Here is an 18,324-nt window from a genome sequence, read left to right as displayed (position 1 = left end):
AGCCTCCGTGGCACAATGGTTAGCGCGTTCGGCTGTTAACCGAAAGGTTGATGGTTCGAGTCCATCCGGTGGCGACGCTTCTCGTTTTACTCGCGTTCATTCCGTTTCATTATTAATTGTTAAGAATAGTGAGTTGTGAAACGTAGGAGAATTTCGAATAATTTTTTGAATAATACGTCTCCGCCAGAATCGAAGCTTCCATGGCGCAAAGGTTAGCGCGTTCGGCTGTTAACCGAAAGGTTGATGGTTCGAGTCCATCCGGTGGCGACGCTTCTCGTTTTACTCGCGTTCATTCCGTTTCATTATTATTTGTTAAGAATAGTGAGTTGGGAAACGTAGGAGAATTAAGAATAAATCGTTGAATAATACGTCTCCGCCAGAGTCGAAGCCTCCGTGGCGCAATGGTTAGCACGTTCGGCTGTTAACCGAAAGGTTGATGGTTCGAGTCCATCCGGTGGCGACGCTTCTCGTTTTACTCGCGTTCATTCCGTTTCATTATTATTTGTTAAGAATAGTGAGTTGTGAAACGTAGGAGAATTAAGAATAAATCGTTGAATAATACGTCTCCGCTAGAATCGAAGCCTCCGTGGCGCAATGGTTAGCGCGTTCGGCTGTTAACCGAAAGGTTGATGGTTCGAGTCCATCCGGTGGCGACGCTTCTGGTTTTTCTCGCGTTCATTCCGTTTCATTATTATTTGTTAAGAATAGTGAGTTGTGAAACGTAGGAGAATTTTGAATAAATTTTTGAATAATACGTCTCCGCTAGAATCGAAGCCTCCGTGGCGCAATGGTTAGCGTGTTCGGCTGTTAACCGAAAGGTTGATGGTTCAAGTCCATCCGGTGGCGACGCTTCTCGTTTTACTCGCGTTAATTCCGTTTCATTATTATTTGTTAATATAGTGAGTTGTGAAACGTAGGAGAATTAAGAATAAATCGTTGAATAATACGTCTCCGCCAGAGTCGAAGCCTCCGTGGCGCAATGGTTAGCGCGTTCGGTTGTTAACCGAAAGGTTGATGGTTCGAGTCCATCCGGTGGCGACGCTTCTGGTTTTACTCGCGTTCATTCCGTTTCATTATTATTTCTTTAGAATAGTGAGTTGTGAAACGTAGGAGAATTTCGAATAAATTTTTGAATAATACGTCTCCGCTAAAATCGAAGCCTCCGTGGCACAATGGTTAGCGCGTTCGGCTGTTAACCGAAAGGTTGATGGTTCGAGTCCATCCGGTGGCGACGCTTCTCGTTTTACTCGCGTTCATTCCGTTTCATTATTATTTGTTAAGAATAGTGAGTTGTGAAACGTAGGAGAATTAAGAATAAATCGTTGAATAATACGTCTCCGCCAGAGTCGAAGCCTCCGTGGCGCAATGTTTAGGGCGTTCGGCTGTTAACCGAAAGATTGATGGTTCGAGTCCATCCAGTGGCGTCGCTTCTGGTTTTACTCGCGTTCATTCCGTTTCATTATTATTTGTTAAGAATAGTGAGTTGTGAAACGTAGGAGAATTAAGAATAAATCGTTGAATAATACGTCTCCGCCAGAGTCGAAGCCTCCGTGGCGCAATGGTTAGCGCGTTCGGCTGTTAACCGAAATTTGATGGTTCGAGTCCATCCGGTGGCGACGCTTCTGGTTTTACTCGCGTTCATTCCGTTTCATTATTATTTCTTAAGAATAGTGAGTTGTGAAACGTAGGAGAATTTCGAATAAATTTTTGAATAATACGTCTCCGCTAGAATCGAAGCCTCCGTGGCGCAATGGTTAGCGCGTTCGGCTGTTAACCGAAAGGTTGATGGTTCGAGTCCATCCGGTGGCGACGCTTCTGGTTTTTCTCGCGTTCATTCCGTTTCATTATTATTTGTTAAGAATAGTGAGTTGTGAAACGTAGGAGAATTTCGAATAAATTTTTGAATAATACGTCTCCGCTAGAGTCGAAGCCTCCGTGGCGCAATGGTTAGCGCGTTCGTCTGTTAACCGAAAGTTTGATGGTTCGAATCCATCCGGTGGCGACGCTTCTGGTTTTACTCGCGTTCATTCCGTTTCATTATTATTTCTTTAGAATAGTGAGTTGTGAAACGTAGGAGAATTTCGAATAAATTTTTGAATAATACGTCTCCGCCAGAATCGAAGCCTCCGTGGCACAATGGTTAGCGCGTTCGGCTGTTAACCGAAAGGTTGATGGTTCGAGTCCATCCGGTGGCGACGCTTCTCGTTTTACTCGCGTTCATTCCGTTTCATTATTAATTGTTAAGAATAGTGAGTTGTGAAACGTAGGAGAATTTCGAATAATTTTTTGAATAATACGTCTCCGCCAGAAGCGAAGCTGCCGTGGCGCAAAGGTTAGCGCGTTCGGCTGTTAACCGAAAGGTTGATGGTTCGAGTCCATCCGGTGGCGACGCTTCTCGTTTTACTCGCGTTCATTCCGTTTCATTATTATTTGTTAAGAATAGTGAGTTGGGAAACGTAGGAGAATTAAGAATAAATCGTTGAATAATACGTCTCCGCCAGAGTCGAAGCCTCCGTGGCGCAATGGTTAGCACGTTCGGCTGTTAACCGAAAGGTTGATGGTTCGAGTCCATCCGGTGGCGACGCTTCTGGTTTTACTCGCGTTCATTCCGTTTCATTATTATTTCTTAAGAATAGTGAGTTGTGAAACGTAGGAGAATTTCGAATAAATTTTTGAATAATACGTCTCCGCTAGGATCGAAGCCTACGTGGCGCAATGGTTAGCGCGTTCGGCTGTTAACCGAAAGGTTGATGGTTCGAGTCCATCCGGTGGCGACGCTTCTGGTTTTTCTCGCGTTCATTCCGTTTCATTATTATTTGTTAAGAATAGTGAGTTGTGAAACGTAGGAGAATTTCGAATAAATTTTTAAATAATACGTCTCCGCCAGAGTCGAAGCCTCCGTGGCGCAATGGTTAGCGCGTTCGGCTGCTAACCGAAAGGTTGATGGTTCAAGTCCATCCGGTGGCGACGCTTCTCGTTTTACTCGCGTTCATTCCGTTTCATTATTAATTGTTAAGAATAGGGAGTTGTGAAACGTAGGAGAATTTCGAATAAATTTTTGAATAATACGTCTCCGCTAGAATCGAAGCCTCCGTGGCGCAATGGTTAGCGCGTTCGGCTGTTAACCGAAAGGTTGATGGTTCGAGTCCATCCGGTGGCGACGCTTCTGGTTTTTCTCGCGTTCATTCCGTTTCATTATTATTTGTTAAGAATAGTGAGTTGTGAAACGTAGGAGAATTTCGAATAAATTTTTAAATAATACGTCTCCGCCAGAGTCGAAGCCTCCGTGGCGCAATGGTTAGCGCGTTCGGCTGTTAACCATAAGGTTGATGGTTCGAGTCCATCCGGTGGGGACGCTTCTGGTTTTTCTCGCGTTCATTCCGTTTCATTATTATTTGTTAAGAATAGTGAGTTGTGAAACGTAGGAGAATTTCGAATAAATTTTTGAATAATACGTCTCCGCTAAAGTCGAAGCCTCCGTGGCGCAATGGTTAGCGCGTTCGGCTGTTAACCGAAAGTTTGATGGTTCGAATCCATCCGGTGGCGACGCTTCTGGTTTTACTCGCGTTCATTCCGTTTCATTATTATTTCTTTAGAATAGTGAGTTGTGAAACGTAGGAGAATTGCGAATAAATTTTTGAATAATACGTCTCCGCCAGAATCGAAGCCTCCGTGGCACAATGGTTAGCGCGTTCGGCTGTTAACCGAAAGGTTGATGGTTCGAGTCCATCCGGTGGCGACGCTTCTCGTTTTACTCGCGTTCATTCCGTTTCATTATTAATTGTTAAGAATAGTGAGTTGTGAAACGTAGGAGAATTTCGAATAATTTTTTGAATAATACGTCTCCGCCAGAATCGAAGCTTCCGTGGCGCAAAGGTTAGCGCGTTCGGCTGTTAACCGAAAGGTTGATGGTTCGAGTCCATCCGGTGGCGACGCTTCTCGTTTTACTCGCGTTCATTCCGTTTCATTATTATTTGTTAAGAATAGTGAGTTGGGAAACGTAGGAGAATTAAGAATAAATCGTTGAATAATACGTCTCCGCCAGAGTCGAAGCCTCCGTGGCGCAATGGTTAGCACGTTCGGCTGTTAACCGAAAGGTTGATGGTTCGAGTCCATCCGGTGGCGACGCTTCTGGTTTTACTCGCGTTCATTCCGTTTCATTATTATTTCTTAAGAATAGTGAGTTGTGAAACGTAGGAGAATTTCGAATAAATTTTTGAATAATACGTCTCCGCTAGGATCGAAGCCTACGTGGCGCAATGGTTAGCGCGTTCGGCTGTTAACCGAAAGGTTGATGGTTCGAGTCCATCCAGTGGCGACGCTTCTGGTTTTACTCGCGTTCATTCCGTTTCATTATTATTTCTTAAGAATAGTGAGTTGTGAAACGTAGGAGAATTTCGAATAAATTTTTGAATAATACGTCTCCGCTAGAATCGAAGCCTCCGTGGCGCAATGGTTAGCGCGTTCGGCTGTTGACCGAAAGGTTGATGGTTCTAGTCCATCCGGTGGCGACGCTTCTGGTTTTTCTCGCGTTCATTCCGTTTCATTATTATTTGTTAAGAATAGTGAGTTGTGAAACGTAGGAGAATTTCGAATAAATTTTTGAATAATACGTCTCCGCTAGAATCGAAGCCTCCGTGGCACAATGGTTAGCGCGTTCGGCTGTTAACCGAAAGGTTGATGGTTCGAGTCCATCCGGTGGCAACGCTTCTCGTTTTACTCGCGTTCATTCCGTTTCATTATTATTTGTTAAGAATAGTGAGTTGTGAAACGTAGGAGAATTAAGAATAAATCGTTGAATAATACGTCTCCGCCAGAGTCGAAGCCTCCGTGGCGCAATGGTTAGCACGTTCGGCTGTTAACCGAAAGGTTGATGGTTCGAGTCCATCCGGTGGCGACGCTTCTGGTTTTACTCGCGTTCATTCCGTTTCATTATTATTTCTTAAGAATAGTGAGTTGTGAAACGTAGGAGAATTTCGAATAAATTTTTGAATAATACGTCTCCGCTAGGATCGAAGCCTACGTGGCGCAATGGTTAGCGCGTTCGGCTGTTAACCGAAAGGTTGATGGTTCGAGTCCATCCGGTGGCGACGCTTCTGGTTTTTCTCGCGTTCATTCCGTTTCATTATTATTTGTTAAGAATAGTGAGTTGTGAAACGTAGGAGAATTTCGAATAAATTTTTAAATAATACGTCTCCGCCAGAGTCGAAGCCTCCGTGGCGCAATGGTTAGCGCGTTCGGCTGTTAACCATAAGGTTGATGGTTCGAGTCCATCCGGTGGCGACGCTTCTGGTTTTTCTCGCGTTCATTCCGTTTCATTATTATTTGTTAAAAATAGTGAGTTGTGAAACGTAGGAGAATTTCGAATAAATTTTTGAATAATACGTCTCCGCTAGAATCGAAGCCTCCGTGGCGCAATGGTTAGCGCGTTTGGCTGCTAACCGAAAGGTTGATGGTTCAAGTCCATCCGGTGGCGACGCTTCTCGTTTTACTTGCGTTCATTCCGTTTCATTATTAATTGTTAAGAATAGGGAGTTGTGAAACGTAGGAGAATTAAGAATAAATCGTTGAATAATACGTCTCCGCCAGAGTCGAAGCCTCCGTGGCGCAATGGTTAGCGCGTTCGGCTGTTACCCGAAAGGTTGATGGTTCGAGTCCATCCGGTGGCGACGCTTCTCGTTTTACTCGCGTTCATTCCGTTTCATTATTATTTGTTAAGAATAGTGAGTTGTGAAACGTAGGAGAATTAAGAATAAATCGTTGAATAATACGTCTCCGCCAGAGTCGAAGCCTCCGTGGCTCAATGGTTAGCGCGTTCGGCTGTTGACCGAAAGTTTGATGGTTCTAGTCCATCCGGTGGCGACGCTTCTGGTTTTTCTCGCGTTCATTCCGTTTCATTATTATTTGTTAAGAATAGTGAGTTGTGAAACGTAGGAGAATTTCGAATAAATTTTTGAATAATACGTCTCCGCCAGAGTCGAAGCCTCCGTGGTGCAATGGTTAGCGCGTTCGGCTGTGAACTTAAAGTTTGATGGTTCGAGTCCATCCAGTGGCGACGCTTCTGGTTTTACTCGCGTTCATTCCGTTTCATTATTATTTCTTAAGAATAGTGAGTTGTGAAACGTAGGAGAATTTCGAATAAATTTTTGAATAATACGTCTCCGCTAGAATCGAAGCCTCCGTGGCGCAAAGGTTAGCGCGTTCGGCTGTTGACCGAAAGGTTGATGGTTCTAGTCCATCCGGTGGCGACGCTTCTGGTTTTTCTCGCGTTCATTCCGTTTCATTATTATTTGTTAAGAATAGTGAGTTGTGAAACGTAGGAGAATTTCGAATAAATTTTTGAATAATACGTCTCCGCTAGAATCGAAGCCTCCGTGGCGTAATGGTTAGCGCGTTTGGCTGCTAACCGAAAGGTTGATGGTTCAAGTCCATCCGGTGGCGACGCTTCTCGTTTTACTCGCGTTCATTCCGTTTCATTATTATTTGTTAAGAATAGTGAGTTGTGAAACGTAGCAGAATTAAGAATAAATTGTTGAATAATACGTCTCCGCCAGAGTCGAAGCCTTCGTGGCGCAATGGTTAGCGCGTTCGGCTGTTAACCGAAAGGTTGATGGTTCGAGTCCATCCGGTGGCGACGCTTCTCGTTTTACTCGCGTTCATTCCGTTTCATTATTATTTGTTAAGAATAGTGAGTTGTGAAACGTAGGAGAATTTCGAATAAATTTTTGAATAATACGTCTCCGCTAGGATCGAAGCCTACGTGGCGCAATGGTTAGCGCGTTCGGCTGTTAACCGAAAGGTTGATGGTTCGAGTCCATCCGGTGGCGACGCTTCTGGTTTTTCTCGCGTTCATTCCGTTTCATTATTATTTGTTAAGAATAGTGAGTTGTGAAACGTAGGAGAATTTCGAATAAATTTTTAAATAATACGTCTCCGCCAGAGTCGAAGCCTCCGTGGCGCAATGGTTAGCGCGTTTGGCTGTTAACCATAAGGTTGATGGTTCGAGTCCATCCGGTTGCGACGCTTCTGGTTTTTCTCGCGTTCATTCCGTTTCATTATTATTTGTTAAAAATAGTGAGTTGTGAAACGTAGGAGAATTTCGAATAAATTTTTGAATAATACGTCTCCGCTAGAATCGAAGCCTCCGTGGCGCAATGGTTAGCGCGTTTGGCTGCTAACCGAAAGGTTGATGGTTCAAGTCCATCCGGTGGCGACGCTTCTCGTTTTACTTGCGTTCATTCCGTTTCATTATTAATTGTTAAGAATAGGGAGTTGTGAAACGTAGGAGAATTAAGAATAAATCGTTGAATAATACGTCTCCGCCAGAGTCGAAGCCTCCGTGGCGCAATGGTTAGCGCGTTCGGCTGTTACCCGAAAGGTTGATGGTTCGAGTCCATCCGGTGGCGACGCTTCTCGTTTTACTCGCGTTCATTCCGTTTCATTATTATTTGTTAAGAATAGTGAGTTGTGAAACGTAGGAGAATTAAGAATAAATCGTTGAATAATACGTCTCCGCCAGAGTCGAAGCCTCCGTGGCTCAATGGTTAGCGCGTTCGGCTGTTGACCGAAAGGTTGATGGTTCTAGTCCATCCGGTGGCGACGCTTCTGGTTTTTCTCGCGTTCATTCCGTTTCATTATTATTTGTTAAGAATAGTGAGTTGTGAAACGTAGGAGAATTTCGAATAAATTTTTGAATAATACGTCTCCGCCAGAGTCGAAGCCTCCGTGGTGCAATGGTTAGCGCGTTCGGCTGTGAACTTAAAGTTTGATGGTTCGAGTCCATCCAGTGGCGACGCTTCTGGTTTTACTCGCGTTCATTCCGTTTCATTATTATTTCTTAAGAATAGTGAGTTGTGAAACGTAGGAGAATTTCGAATAAATTTTTGAATAATACGTCTCCGCTAGAATCGAAGCCTCCGTGGCGCAATGGTTAGCGCGTTCGGCTGTTGACCGAAAGGTTGATGGTTCTAGTCCATCCGGTGGCGACGCTTCTGGTTTTTCTCGCGTTCATTCCGTTTCATTATTATTTGTTAAGAATAGTGAGTTGTGAAACGTAGGAGAATTTCGAATAAATTTTTGAATAATACGTCTCCGCTAGAATCGAAGCCTCCGTGGCGCAATGGTTAGCGCGTTTGGCTGCTAACCGAAAGGTTGATGGTTCAAGTCCATCCGGTGGCGACGCTTCTCGTTTTACTCGCGTTCATTCCGTTTCATTATTATTTGTTAAGAATAGTGAGTTGTGAAACGTAGCAGAATTAAGAATAAATTGTTGAATAATACGTCTCCGCCAGAGTCGAAGCCTCCGTGGCGCAATGGTTAGCGCGTTCGGCTGTTAACCGAAAGGTTGATGGTTCGAGTCCATCCGGTGGCGACGCTTCTCGTTTTACTCGCGTTCATTCCGTTTCATTATTATTTGTTAAGAATAGTGAGTTGTGAAACGTAGGAGAATTTCGAATAAATTTTTGAATAATACGTCTCCGCTAGAATCGAAGCCTCCGTTGCGCAATAGCTAGCGCGTTCGGCTGTTAACCGAAAGGTTGATGGTTCGAGTCCATCCGGTGGCGACGCTTCTCGTTTTACTCGCGTTCATTCCGTTTCATTATTATTTGTTAAGAATAGTGAGTTGTGAAACGTAGGAGAATTAAGAATAAATCGTTGAATAATACGTCTCCACCAGAGTCGAAGCCTCCGTGGCGCAATGGTTAGGGCGTTCGGCTGTTAACCGAAAGGTTGATGGTTCGAGTCCATCCGGTGGCGACGCTTCTGGTTTTACTCGCTTTCATTCCGTTTCATTATTATTTCTTAAGAATAGTGAGTTGTGAAACGTAGGAGAATTTCGAATAAATTTTTGAATAATACGTCTCCGCTAGAATCGAAGCCTCCGTGGCACAATGGTTAGCGCGTTCGGCTGTTAACCGAAACGTTGATGGTTCGAGTCCATCCGGTGGCAACGCTTCTCGTTTTACTCGCGTTCATTCCGTTTCATTATTATTTGTTAAGAATAGTGAGTTGTGAAACGTAGGAGAATTAAGAATAAATCGTTGAATAATACGTCTCCGCTAGAATCGAAGCCTCCGTGGCGCAATAGCTAGCGCGTTCGGCTGTTAACCGAAAGGTTGATGGTTCGAGTCCATCCGGTGGCGACGCTTCTCGTTTTACTCGCGTTCATTCCGTTTCATTATTATTTGTTAAGAATAGTGAGTTGTGAAACGTAGGAGAATTAAGAATAAATCGTTGAATAATACGTCTCCACCAGAGTCGAAGCCTCCGTGGCGCAATGGTTAGGGCGTTCGGCTGTTAACCGAAAGGTTGATGGTTCGAGTCCATCCGGTGGCGACGCTTCTGGTTTTACTCGCTTTCATTCCGTTTCATTATTATTTGTTAAGAATAGTGAGTTGTGAAACGTAGGAGAATTAAGAATAAATCGTTGAATAATACGTCTCCGCTAGAATCGAAGCCTCCGTGGCGCAATAGCTAGCGCGTTCGGCTGTTAACCGAAAGGTTGATGGTTCGAGTCCATCCGGTGGCGACGCTTCTCGTTTTACTCGCGTTCATTCCGTTTCATTATTATTTGTTAAGAATAGTGAGTTGTGAAACGTAGGAGAATTAAGAATAAATCGTTGAATAATATGTCTCCGCCAGAGTCGAAGCCTCCGTGGCGCAATGTTTAGGGCGTTCGGCTGTTAACCGAAAGATTGATGGATCGAGTCCATCCAGTGGCGTCGCTTCTGGTTTTACTCGCGTTCATTCCGTTTCATTATTATTTGTTAAGAATAGTGAGTTGTGAAACGTAGGAGAATTAAGAATAAATCGTTGAATAATACGTCTCCGGCAAAGTCGAAGCCTCCGTGGTGCAATGGTTAGCGCGTTCGGCTGTGAACTTAAAGTTTGATGGTTCGAGTCCATCCAGTGGCGACGCTTCTGGTTTTACTCGCGTTCATTCCGTTTCATTATTATTTCTTAAGAATAGTGAGTTGTGAAACGTAGGAGAATTTCGAATAAATTTTTGAATAATACGTCTCCGCTAGAATCGAAGCCTCCGTGGCGCAATGGTTAGCGCGTTCGGCTGTTGACTGAAAGGTTGATGGTTCTAGTCCATCCGGTGGCGACGCTTCTGGTTTTTCTCGCGTTCATTCCGTTTCATTATTATTTGTTAAGAATAGTGAGTTGTGAAACGTAGGAGAATTTCGAATAAATTTTTGAATAATACGTCTCCGCTAGAATCGAAGCCTCCGTGGCGCAATGGTTAGCGCGTTTGGCTGCTAACCGAAAGGTTGATGGTTCAAGTCCATCCGGTGGCGACGCTTCTCGTTTTACTCGCGTTCATTCCGTTTCATTATTATTTGTTAAGAATAGTGAGTTGTGAAACGTAGGAGAATTAAGAATAAATCGTTGAATAATACGTCTCCGCCAGAGTCGAAGCCTCCGTGGCGCAATGGTTAGCGCGTTCGGCTGTTAACCGAAAGGTTGATGGTTCGAGTCCATCCGGTGGCGACGCTTCTGGTTTTTCTCGCGTTCATTCCGTTTCATTATTATTTGTTAAGAATAGTGAGTTGTGAAACGTAGGAGAATTTCGAATAAATTTTTGAATAATACGTCTCCGCTAGAATCGAAGCCTCCGTGGCGCAATGGTTAGCGCGTTTGGCTGCTAACCGAAAGGTTGATGGTTCAAGTCCATCCGGTGGCGACGCTTCTCGTTTTACTCGCGTTCATTCCGTTTCATTATTATTTGTTAAGAATAGTGAGTTGTGAAACGTAGGAGAATTAAGAATAAATTGTTGAATAATACGTCTCCGCCAGAGTCGAAGCCTCCGTGGCGCAATGGTTAGCGCGTTCGGCTGTTAACCGAAAGGTTGATGGTTCGAGTCCATCCGGTGGCGACGCTTCTCGTTTTACTCGCGTTCATTCCGTTTCATTATTATTTGTTAAGAATAGTGAGTTGTGAAACGTAGGAGAATTTCGAATAAATTTTTGAATAATACGTCTCCGCTAGAATCGAAGCCTCCGTTGCGCAATAGCTAGAGCGTTCGGCTGTTAACCGAAAGGTTGATGGTTCGAGTCCATCCGGTGGCGACGCTTCTCGTTTTACTCGCGTTCATTCCGTTTCATTATTATTTGTTAAGAATAGTGAGTTGTGAAACGTAGGAGAATTAAGAATAAATCGTTGAATAATACGTCTCCGGCAAAGTCGAAGCCTCCGTGGCGCAATGGTTAGCGCGTTTGGCTGCTAACCGAAAGGTTGATGGTTCAAGTCCATCCGGTGGCGACGCTTCTCGTTTTACTCGCGTTCATTCCGTTTCATTATTATTTGTTAAGAATAGTGAGTTGTGAAACGTAGGAGAATTAAGAATAAATTGTTGAATAATACGTCTCCGCCAGAGTCGAAGCCTCCGTGGCGCAATGGTTAGCGCGTTCGGCTGTTAACCGAAAGGTTGATGGTTCGAGTCCATCCGGTGGCGACGCTTCTGGTTTTACTCGCTTTCATTCCGTTTCATTATTATTTCTTAAGAATAGTGAGTTGTGAAACGTAGGAGAATTTCGAATAAATTTTTGAATAATACGTCTCCGCTAGAATCGAAGCCTCCGTGGCACAATGGTTAGCGCGTTCGGCTGTTAACCGAAAGGTTGATGGTTCGAGTCCATCCGGTGGCAACGCTTCTCGTTTTACTCGCGTTCATTCCGTTTCATTATTATTTGTTAAGAATAGTGAGTTGTGAAACGTAGGAGAATTTCGAATAAATTTTTGAATAATACGTCTCCGCCAGAGTCGAAGCCTCCGTGGTGCAATGGTTAGCGCGTTCGGCTGTGAACTTAAAGTTTGATGGTTCGAGTCCATCCAGTGGCGACGCTTCTGGTTTTACTCGCGTTCATTCCGTTTCATTATTATTTCTTAAGAATAGTGAGTTGTGAAACGTAGGAGAATTTCGAATAAATTTTTGAATAATACGTCTCCGCTAGAATCGAAGCCTCCGTGGCGCAATGGTTAGCGCGTTCGGCTGTTGACCGAAAGGTTGATGGTTCTAGTCCATCCGGTGGCGACGCTTCTGGTTTTTCTCGCGTTCATTCCGTTTCATTATTATTTGTTAAGAATAGTGAGTTGTGAAACGTAGGAGAATTTCGAATAAATTTTTGAATAATACGTGTCCGCTAGAATCGAAGCCTCCGTGGCGCAATGGTTAGCGCGTTTGGCTGCTAACCGAAAGGTTGATGGTTCAAGTCCATCCGGTGGCGACGCTTCTCGTTTTACTCGCGTTCATTCCGTTTCATTATTATTTGTTAAGAATAGTGAGTTGTGAAACGTAGGAGAATTAAGAATAAATCGTTGAATAATACGTCTCCGCCAGAGTCGAAGCCTCCGTGGCGCAATGGTTAGCGCGTTCGGCTGTTAACCGAAAGGTTGATGGTTCGAGTCCATCCGGTGGCGACGCTTCTGGTTTTTCTCGCGTTCATTCCGTTTCATTATTATTTGTTAAGAATAGTGAGTTGTGAAACGTAGGAGAATTTCGAATAAATTTTTGAATAATACGTCTCCGCTAGAATCGAAGCCTCCGTGGCGCAATGGTTAGCGCGTTTGGCTGCTAACCGAAAGGTTGATGGTTCAAGTCCATCCGGTGGCGACGCTTCTCGTTTTACTCGCGTTCATTCCGTTTCATTATTATTTGTTAAGAATAGTGAGTTGTGAAACGTAGGAGAATTAAGAATAAATTGTTGAATAATACGTCTCCGCCAGAGTCGAAGCCTCCGTGGCGCAATGGTTAGCGCGTTCGGCTGTTAACCGAAAGGTTGATGGTTCGAGTCCATCCGGTGGCGACGCTTCTCGTTTTACTCGCGTTCATTCCGTTTCATTATTATTTGTTAAGAATAGTGAGTTGTGAAACGTAGGAGAATTTCGAATAAATTTTTGAATAATACGTCTCCGCTAGAATCGAAGCCTCCGTTGCGCAATAGCTAGCGCGTTCGGCTGTTAACCGAAAGGTTGATGGTTCGAGTCCATCCGGTGGCGACGCTTCTCGTTTTACTCGCGTTCATTCCGTTTCATTATTATTTGTTAAGAATAGTGAGTTGTGAAACGTAGGAGAATTAAGAATAAATCGTTGAATAATACGTCTCCACCAGAGTCGAAGCCTCCGTGGCGCAATGGTTAGGGCGTTCGGCTGTTAACCGAAAGGTTGATGGTTCGAGTCCATCCGGTGGCGACGCTTCTGGTTTTACTCGCTTTCATTCCGTTTCATTATTATTTCTTAAGAATAGTGAGTTGTGAAACGTAGGAGAATTTCGAATAAATTTTTGAATAATACGTCTCCGCTAGAATCGAAGCCTCCGTGGCACAATGGTTAGCGCGTTCGGCTGTTAACCGAAAGGTTGATGGTTCGAGTCCATCCGGTGGCAACGCTTCTCGTTTTACTCGCGTTCATTCCGTTTCATTATTATTTGTTAAGAATAGTGAGTTGTGAAACGTAGGAGAATTAAGAATAAATCGTTGAATAATACGTCTCCGCCAGAGTCGAAGCCTCCGTGGCGCAATGGTTAGCACGTTCGGCTGTTAACCGAAAGGTTGATGGTTCGAGTCCATCCGGTGGCGACGCTTCTGGTTTTACTCGCGTTCATTCCGTTTCATTATTATTTCTTAAGAATAGTGAGTTGTGAAACGTAGGAGAATTTCGAATAAATTTTTGAATAATACGTCTCCGCTAGGATCGAAGCCTACGTGGCGCAATGGTTAGCGCGTTCGGCTGTTAACCGAAAGGTTGATGGTTCGAGTCCATCCGGTGGCGACGCTTCTGGTTTTTCTCGCGTTCATTCCGTTTCATTATTATTTGTTAAGAATAGTGAGTTGTGAAACGTAGGAGAATTTCGAATAAATTTTTAAATAATACGTCTCCGCCAGAGTCGAAGCCTCCGTGGCGCAATGGTTAGCGCGTTCGGCTGTTAACCATAAGGTTGATGGTTCGAGTCCATCCGGTGGCGACGCTTCTGGTTTTTCTCGCGTTCATTCCGTTTCATTATTATTTGTTAAAAATAGTGAGTTGTGAAACGTAGGAGAATTTCGAATAAATTTTTGAATAATACGTCTCCGCTAGAATCGAAGCCTCCGTGGCGCAATGGTTAGCGCGTTTGGCTGCTAACCGAAAGGTTGATGGTTCAAGTCCATCCGGTGGCGACGCTTCTCGTTTTACTTGCGTTCATTCCGTTTCATTATTAATTGTTAAGAATAGGGAGTTGTGAAACGTAGGAGAATTAAGAATAAATCGTTGAATAATACGTCTCCGCCAGAGTCGAAGCCTCCGTGGCGCAATGGTTAGCGCGTTCGGCTGTTACCCGAAAGGTTGATGGTTCGAGTCCATCCGGTGGCGACGCTTCTCGTTTTACTCGCGTTCATTCCGTTTCATTATTATTTGTTAAGAATAGTGAGTTGTGAAACGTAGGAGAATTAAGAATAAATCGTTGAATAATACGTCTCCGCCAGAGTCGAAGCCTCCGTGGCTCAATGGTTAGCGCGTTCGGCTGTTGACCGAAAGGTTGATGGTTCTAGTCCATCCGGTGGCGACGCTTCTGGTTTTTCTCGCGTTCATTCCGATTCATTATTATTTGTTAAGAATAGTGAGTTGTGAAACGTAGGAGAATTTCGAATAAATTTTTGAATAATACGTCTCCGCCAGAGTCGAAGCCTCCGTGGTGCAATGGTTAGCGCGTTCGGCTGTGAACTTAAAGTTTGATGGTTCGAGTCCATCCAGTGGCGACGCTTCTGGTTTTACTCGCGTTCATTCCGTTTCATTATTATTTCTTAAGAATAGTGAGTTGTGAAACGTAGGAGAATTTCGAATAAATTTTTGAATAATACGTCTCCGCTAGAATCGAAGCCTCCGTGGCGCAATGGTTAGCGCGTTCGGCTGTTGACCGAAAGGTTGATGGTTCTAGTCCATCCGGTGGCGACGCTTCTGGTTTTTCTCGCGTTCATTCCGTTTCATTATTATTTGTTAAGAATAGTGAGTTGTGAAACGTAGGAGAATCTCGAATAAATTTTTGAACAATACGTCTCCGCTAGAATCGAAGCCTCCGTGGCGCAATGGTTAGCGCGTTTGGCTGCTAACCGAAAGGTTGATGGTTCAAGTCCATCCGGTGGCGACGCTTCTCGTTTTACTCGCGTTCATTCCGTTTCATTATTATTTGTTAAGAATAGTGAGTTGTGAAACGTAGGAGAATTAAGAATAAATCGTTGAATAATACGTCTCCGCCAGAGTCGAAGCCTCCGTGGCGCAATGGTTAGCGCGTTCGGCTGTTGACCGAAAGGTTGATGGTTCGAGTCCATCCGGTGGCGACGCTTCTGGTTTTTCTCGCGTTCATTCCGTTTCATTATTATTTGTTAAGAATAGTGAGTTGTGAAACGTAGGAGAATTTCGAATAAATTTTTGAATAATACGTCTCCGCTAGAATCGAAGCCTCCGTGGCGCAATGGTTAGCGCGTTTGGCTGCTAACCGAAAGGTTGATGGTTCAAGTCCATCCGGTGGCGACGCTTCTCGTTTTACTCGCGTTCATTCCGTTTCATTATTATTTGTTAAGAATAGTGAGTTGTGAAACGTAGCAGAATTAAGAATAAATTGTTGAATAATACGTCTCCGCCAGAGTCGAAGCCTCCGTGGCGCAATGGTTAGCGCGTTCGGCTGTTAACCGAAAGGTTGATGGTTCGAGTCCATCCGGTGGCGACGCTTCTCGTTTTACTCGCGTTCATTCCGTTTCATTATTATTTGTTAAGAATAGTGAGTTGTGAAACGTAGGAGAATTTCGAATAAATTTTTGAATAATACGTCTCCGCTAGAATCGAAGCCTCCGTTGCGCAATAGCTAGCGCGTTCGGCTGTTAACCGAAAGGTTGATGGTTCGAGTCCATCCGGTGGCGACGCTTCTCGTTTTACTCGCGTTCATTCCGTTTCATTATTATTTGTTAAGAATAGTGAGTTGTGAAACGTAGGAGAATTAAGAATAAATCGTTGAATAATACGTCTCCACCAGAGTCGAAGCCTCCGTGGCGCAATGGTTAGGGCGTTCGGCTGTTAACCGAAAGGTTGATGGTTCGAGTCCATCCGGTGGCGACGCTTCTTGTTTTACTCGCTTTCATTCCGTTTCATTATTATTTCTTAAGAATAGTGAGTTGTGAAACGTAGGAGAATTTCGAATAAATTTTTGAATAATACGTCTCCGCTAGAATCGAAGCCTCCGTGGCACAATGGTTAGCGCGTTCGGCTGTTAACCGAAACGTTGATGGTTCGAGTCCATCCGGTGGCAACGCTTCTCGTTTTACTCGCGTTCATTCCGTTTCATTATTATTTGTTAAGAATAGTGAGTTGTGAAACGTAGGAGAATTAAGAATAAATCGTTGAATAATACGTCTCCGCTAGAATCGAAGCCTCCGTGGCGCAATAGCTAGCGCGTTCGGCTGTTAACCGAAAGGTTGATGGTTCGAGTCCATCCGGTGGCGACGCTTCTCGTTTTACTCGCGTTCATTCCGTTTCATTATTATTTGTTAAGAATAGTGAGTTGTGAAACGTAGGAGAATTAAGAATAAATCGTTGAATAATACGTCTCCACCAGAGTCGAAGCCTCCGTGGCGCAATGGTTAGGGCGTTCGGCTGTTAACCGAAAGGTTGATGGTTCGAGTCCATCCGGTGGCGACGCTTCTGGTTTTACTCGCTTTCATTCCGTTTCATTATTATTTGTTAAGAATAGTGAGTTGTGAAACGTAGGAGAATTAAGAATAAATCGTTGAATAATACGTCTCCGCTAGAATCGAAGCCTCCGTGGCGCAATAGCTAGCGCGTTCGGCTGTTAACCGAAAGGTTGATGGTTCGAGTCCATCCGGTGGCGACGCTTCTCGTTTTACTCGCGTTCATTCCATTTCATTATTATTTGTTAAGAATAGTGAGTTGTGAAACGTAGGAGAATTAAGAATAAATCGTTGAATAATATGTCTCCGCCAGAGTCGAAGCCTCCGTGGCGCAATGTTTAGGGCGTTCGGCTGTTAACCGAAAGATTGATGGTTCGAGTCCATCCAGTGGCGTCGCTTCTGGTTTTACTCGCGTTCATTCCGTTTCATTATTATTTGTTAAGAATAGTGAGTTGTGAAACGTAGGAGAATTAAGAATAAATCGTTGAATAATACGTCTCCGGCAAAGTCGAAGCCTCCGTGGTGCAATGGTTAGCGCGTTCGGCTGTGAACTTAAAGTTTGATGGTTCGAGTCCATCCAGTGGCGACGCTTCTGGTTTTACTCGCGTTCATTCCGTTTCATTATTATTTCTTAAGAATATTGAGTTGTGAAACGTAGGAGAATTTCGAATAAATTTTTGAATAATACGTCTCCGCTAGAATCGAAGCCTCCGTGGCGCAATGGTTAGCGCGTTCGGCTGTTGACTGAAAGGTTGATGGTGCTAGTCCATCCGGTGGCGACGCTTCTGGTTTTTCTCGCGTTCATTCCGTTTCATTATTATTTGTTAAGAATAGTGAGTTGTGAAACGTAGGAGAATTTCGAATAAATTTTTGAATAATACGTCTCCGCTAGAATCGAAGCCTCCGTGGCGCAATGGTTAGCGCGTTTGGCTGCTAACCGAAAGGTTGATGGTTCAAGTCCATCCGGTGGCGACGCTTCTCGTTTTACTCGCGTTCATTCCGTTTCATTATTATTTGTTAAGAATAGTGAGTTGTGAAACGTAGGAGAATTAAGAATAAATCGTTGAATAATACGTCTCCGCCAGAGTCGAAGCCTCCGTGGCGCAATGGTTAGCGCGTTCGGCTGTTAACCGAAAGGTTGATGGTTCGAGTCCATCCGGTGGCGACGCTTCTGGTTTTTCTCGCGTTCATTCCGTTTCATTATTATTTGTTAAGAATAGTGAGTTGTGAAACGTAGGAGAATTTCGAATAAATTTTTGAATAATACGTCTCCGCTAGAATCGAAGCCTCCGTGGCGCAATGGTTAGCGCGTTTGGCTGCTAACCGAAAGGTTGATGGTTCAAGTCCATCCGGTGGCGACGCTTCTCGTTTTACTCGCGTTCATTCCGTTTCATTATTATTTGTTAAGAATAGTGAGTTGTGAAACGTAGGAGAATTAAGAATAAATTGTTGAATAATACGTCTCCGCCAGAGTCGAAGCCTCCGTGGCGCAATGGTTAGCGCCTTCGGCTGTTAACCGAAAGGTTGATGGTTCGAGTCCATCCGGTGGCGACGCTTCTCGTTTTACTCGCGTTCATTCCGTTTCATTATTATTTGTTAAGAATAGTGAGTTGTGAAACGTAGGAGAATTTCGAATAAATTTTTGAATAATACGTCTCCGC

At 44.1% G+C, this 18,324-nt stretch overlaps 31 non-coding genes across 31 annotated transcripts; all 31 read left to right on the top strand.

The window, feature by feature from the left end:
* Positions 1 to 580: 580 nt before the first annotated feature.
* TRNAN-GUU (transfer RNA asparagine (anticodon GUU)) lies at positions 581 to 653 on the top strand. Its single transcript has one exon. It is a non-coding gene; the product is annotated as a tRNA-Asn (tRNA).
* Positions 654 to 965: 312 nt separating this feature from the next.
* Positions 966 to 1,038, top strand: TRNAN-GUU (transfer RNA asparagine (anticodon GUU)). The gene has a single exon. It is a non-coding gene; the product is annotated as a tRNA-Asn (tRNA).
* Positions 1,039 to 1,736: 698 nt separating this feature from the next.
* On the top strand, positions 1,737 to 1,809 carry TRNAN-GUU (transfer RNA asparagine (anticodon GUU)). Its single transcript has one exon. It is a non-coding gene; the product is annotated as a tRNA-Asn (tRNA).
* Positions 1,810 to 2,894: 1,085 nt separating this feature from the next.
* Positions 2,895 to 2,967, top strand: TRNAS-GCU (transfer RNA serine (anticodon GCU)). Its single transcript has one exon. It is a non-coding gene; the product is annotated as a tRNA-Ser (tRNA).
* Positions 2,968 to 3,087: 120 nt separating this feature from the next.
* On the top strand, positions 3,088 to 3,160 carry TRNAN-GUU (transfer RNA asparagine (anticodon GUU)). Its single transcript has one exon. It is a non-coding gene; the product is annotated as a tRNA-Asn (tRNA).
* A 2,243-nt stretch (positions 3,161 to 5,403) lies between these two features.
* TRNAS-GCU (transfer RNA serine (anticodon GCU)) lies at positions 5,404 to 5,476 on the top strand. Its single transcript has one exon. It is a non-coding gene; the product is annotated as a tRNA-Ser (tRNA).
* Positions 5,477 to 5,596: 120 nt separating this feature from the next.
* Positions 5,597 to 5,669, top strand: TRNAN-GUU (transfer RNA asparagine (anticodon GUU)). Its single transcript has one exon. It is a non-coding gene; the product is annotated as a tRNA-Asn (tRNA).
* A 699-nt stretch (positions 5,670 to 6,368) lies between these two features.
* Positions 6,369 to 6,441, top strand: TRNAS-GCU (transfer RNA serine (anticodon GCU)). Its single transcript has one exon. It is a non-coding gene; the product is annotated as a tRNA-Ser (tRNA).
* A 699-nt stretch (positions 6,442 to 7,140) lies between these two features.
* TRNAS-GCU (transfer RNA serine (anticodon GCU)) lies at positions 7,141 to 7,213 on the top strand. The gene has a single exon. It is a non-coding gene; the product is annotated as a tRNA-Ser (tRNA).
* Positions 7,214 to 7,333: 120 nt separating this feature from the next.
* TRNAN-GUU (transfer RNA asparagine (anticodon GUU)) lies at positions 7,334 to 7,406 on the top strand. The gene has a single exon. It is a non-coding gene; the product is annotated as a tRNA-Asn (tRNA).
* Positions 7,407 to 8,105: 699 nt separating this feature from the next.
* On the top strand, positions 8,106 to 8,178 carry TRNAS-GCU (transfer RNA serine (anticodon GCU)). Its single transcript has one exon. It is a non-coding gene; the product is annotated as a tRNA-Ser (tRNA).
* Positions 8,179 to 8,298: 120 nt separating this feature from the next.
* On the top strand, positions 8,299 to 8,371 carry TRNAN-GUU (transfer RNA asparagine (anticodon GUU)). Its single transcript has one exon. It is a non-coding gene; the product is annotated as a tRNA-Asn (tRNA).
* A 1,857-nt stretch (positions 8,372 to 10,228) lies between these two features.
* On the top strand, positions 10,229 to 10,301 carry TRNAS-GCU (transfer RNA serine (anticodon GCU)). The gene has a single exon. It is a non-coding gene; the product is annotated as a tRNA-Ser (tRNA).
* A 120-nt stretch (positions 10,302 to 10,421) lies between these two features.
* Positions 10,422 to 10,494, top strand: TRNAN-GUU (transfer RNA asparagine (anticodon GUU)). The gene has a single exon. It is a non-coding gene; the product is annotated as a tRNA-Asn (tRNA).
* A 120-nt stretch (positions 10,495 to 10,614) lies between these two features.
* On the top strand, positions 10,615 to 10,687 carry TRNAS-GCU (transfer RNA serine (anticodon GCU)). Its single transcript has one exon. It is a non-coding gene; the product is annotated as a tRNA-Ser (tRNA).
* A 120-nt stretch (positions 10,688 to 10,807) lies between these two features.
* Positions 10,808 to 10,880, top strand: TRNAN-GUU (transfer RNA asparagine (anticodon GUU)). Its single transcript has one exon. It is a non-coding gene; the product is annotated as a tRNA-Asn (tRNA).
* A 313-nt stretch (positions 10,881 to 11,193) lies between these two features.
* On the top strand, positions 11,194 to 11,266 carry TRNAS-GCU (transfer RNA serine (anticodon GCU)). The gene has a single exon. It is a non-coding gene; the product is annotated as a tRNA-Ser (tRNA).
* A 120-nt stretch (positions 11,267 to 11,386) lies between these two features.
* On the top strand, positions 11,387 to 11,459 carry TRNAN-GUU (transfer RNA asparagine (anticodon GUU)). Its single transcript has one exon. It is a non-coding gene; the product is annotated as a tRNA-Asn (tRNA).
* Positions 11,460 to 12,158: 699 nt separating this feature from the next.
* TRNAS-GCU (transfer RNA serine (anticodon GCU)) lies at positions 12,159 to 12,231 on the top strand. Its single transcript has one exon. It is a non-coding gene; the product is annotated as a tRNA-Ser (tRNA).
* A 120-nt stretch (positions 12,232 to 12,351) lies between these two features.
* On the top strand, positions 12,352 to 12,424 carry TRNAN-GUU (transfer RNA asparagine (anticodon GUU)). Its single transcript has one exon. It is a non-coding gene; the product is annotated as a tRNA-Asn (tRNA).
* Positions 12,425 to 12,544: 120 nt separating this feature from the next.
* Positions 12,545 to 12,617, top strand: TRNAS-GCU (transfer RNA serine (anticodon GCU)). Its single transcript has one exon. It is a non-coding gene; the product is annotated as a tRNA-Ser (tRNA).
* A 120-nt stretch (positions 12,618 to 12,737) lies between these two features.
* On the top strand, positions 12,738 to 12,810 carry TRNAN-GUU (transfer RNA asparagine (anticodon GUU)). The gene has a single exon. It is a non-coding gene; the product is annotated as a tRNA-Asn (tRNA).
* A 1,278-nt stretch (positions 12,811 to 14,088) lies between these two features.
* TRNAS-GCU (transfer RNA serine (anticodon GCU)) lies at positions 14,089 to 14,161 on the top strand. The gene has a single exon. It is a non-coding gene; the product is annotated as a tRNA-Ser (tRNA).
* Positions 14,162 to 14,281: 120 nt separating this feature from the next.
* Positions 14,282 to 14,354, top strand: TRNAN-GUU (transfer RNA asparagine (anticodon GUU)). The gene has a single exon. It is a non-coding gene; the product is annotated as a tRNA-Asn (tRNA).
* Positions 14,355 to 15,053: 699 nt separating this feature from the next.
* TRNAS-GCU (transfer RNA serine (anticodon GCU)) lies at positions 15,054 to 15,126 on the top strand. Its single transcript has one exon. It is a non-coding gene; the product is annotated as a tRNA-Ser (tRNA).
* Positions 15,127 to 15,246: 120 nt separating this feature from the next.
* TRNAN-GUU (transfer RNA asparagine (anticodon GUU)) lies at positions 15,247 to 15,319 on the top strand. Its single transcript has one exon. It is a non-coding gene; the product is annotated as a tRNA-Asn (tRNA).
* Positions 15,320 to 15,439: 120 nt separating this feature from the next.
* On the top strand, positions 15,440 to 15,512 carry TRNAS-GCU (transfer RNA serine (anticodon GCU)). The gene has a single exon. It is a non-coding gene; the product is annotated as a tRNA-Ser (tRNA).
* A 120-nt stretch (positions 15,513 to 15,632) lies between these two features.
* TRNAN-GUU (transfer RNA asparagine (anticodon GUU)) lies at positions 15,633 to 15,705 on the top strand. The gene has a single exon. It is a non-coding gene; the product is annotated as a tRNA-Asn (tRNA).
* A 1,857-nt stretch (positions 15,706 to 17,562) lies between these two features.
* On the top strand, positions 17,563 to 17,635 carry TRNAS-GCU (transfer RNA serine (anticodon GCU)). The gene has a single exon. It is a non-coding gene; the product is annotated as a tRNA-Ser (tRNA).
* A 120-nt stretch (positions 17,636 to 17,755) lies between these two features.
* TRNAN-GUU (transfer RNA asparagine (anticodon GUU)) lies at positions 17,756 to 17,828 on the top strand. The gene has a single exon. It is a non-coding gene; the product is annotated as a tRNA-Asn (tRNA).
* Positions 17,829 to 17,948: 120 nt separating this feature from the next.
* Positions 17,949 to 18,021, top strand: TRNAS-GCU (transfer RNA serine (anticodon GCU)). The gene has a single exon. It is a non-coding gene; the product is annotated as a tRNA-Ser (tRNA).
* Positions 18,022 to 18,324: the final 303 nt, after the last annotated feature.

This window comes from Leiobunum rupestre, chromosome 1 (genome assembly GCF_980474605.1).
Source record: "Leiobunum rupestre chromosome 1, qqLeiRupe1.1.hap1, whole genome shotgun sequence".
Lineage (NCBI taxonomy): Eukaryota > Metazoa > Arthropoda > Arachnida > Opiliones > Sclerosomatidae > Leiobunum > Leiobunum rupestre.
The sequence above is the reverse complement of the archived record's forward strand: the minus strand, read 5'-3'. Positions and strand labels throughout refer to the sequence as shown.